This window comes from Aplysia californica, unplaced genomic scaffold, assembly GCF_000002075.1.
Source record: "Aplysia californica isolate F4 #8 unplaced genomic scaffold, AplCal3.0 scaffold00686, whole genome shotgun sequence".
NCBI lineage: Eukaryota > Metazoa > Mollusca > Gastropoda > Aplysiida > Aplysiidae > Aplysia > Aplysia californica.
This window is the reverse complement of record NW_004797956.1, coordinates 99521-100761: the sequence shown is the minus strand read 5'-3', so window position 1 is coordinate 100761 and position 1241 is coordinate 99521. Positions and strand designations below refer to the sequence as shown.

At 42.2% G+C, this 1241-nt stretch overlaps 1 protein-coding gene across 1 annotated transcript in view; it reads left to right on the top strand.

Annotated features, from left to right (window-relative positions):
• The window catches only part of LOC101848384, a gene marked incomplete in the record, with an annotated part of 36157 nt that overhangs the window by 915 nt on the left and 34001 nt on the right, over positions 1–1241 (top strand).

Here is a 1241-nt window from a genome sequence, read left to right as displayed (position 1 = left end):
CTCTCTCTCTCTCTCTCTCTCCCTCCCTCTGGAGACATAAATCTTTGTGTACGAACGCTACAACCTGCTATCTGCTGTTTCGGGAAGTATATTTATCACTTGATTGAATCCTTCTTGTTTCTCATCACATGTTCTCTCTCTCTCTCTCTCTCTCTCTCTCTCTCTCTCTCTCTGTGTCTGTCTCTCTCTCTACACATATATAATTTTGGTTGCACCGAAATTTGTTTCATTTTATAGGAGAGACTGCACTCTCTCTACGCTTCAAAATGTACACCGAGGAGGCATTCAAAATTTCTCAAAACATGACGGAACCAGGTTTTCATTATTATGGATTTAAGAATTCGTAACGCGGTGTAGTATGTTTCCATTGCGATGCATGTATAGATCTAGTTATAAGGATTACCGTAACGAGCAACCACCCCAATAAGCACGATAAAGAAGAGACCTAATCCTAACCCTGAACCGAACCCTGACCTTACCCGTGACCCTAACCCTACCTCTGACCTAACCCTAACCCTAACCCTAACCCAATCCCTAACCCAAGCCCAAACCCTAACCCAAACCCTACCTTTATCGCCCTAACCCTAGCCTCACCCCTAACCCAAACCCTAACTATCTTCCTAACTCTAGCCTGAACCCTAACCATAAACCCTCAATTCTGTACTCTTTATCTATTTCCTAATGGTCGCTCATTACGGAATTCCTCCCATCATGAATTGAAGAATTTATAACGTAGTAAGTAGGTTTCCATTGAGAAGTATGTATGATTATAAAATACTCCAGAATTGAGCCATTGTTTTCATGTTTCCCCTAAGAAAGCCTAAATGCCGGTCTCTCAGAAAGGTTCAAAGTTGCATGGACAGCATCCCAAAACAAACAATACAAAGAAAATCACCCATTTAAACAAGTAACAAAAAAAGAAGCGAAACCTCCCTTCGCCTACCCCCCCCCAGCAAAAAACAAAAAGACAAACAAACATATGTGTCAACAGCAATCTGCCTCTAACTGACAAAAGCAACCCCACCCAACGCCCTGGTCCCTGTCGCTCACCCAAGAATGCAAAACAACCCTTCTCTCCCCCCCTCACCACCAACCAAAAACAGTCCCACAACGAATAAAAACAAAATTACCCCCCCCACCAACAAAAAACAAAAACAATCCACCCAAGCAATAAAAAACAAAAACAACCCCTCTCAACCAATAAAAAAAAAACACCACCCTCTCTGATTGTACACGATTTA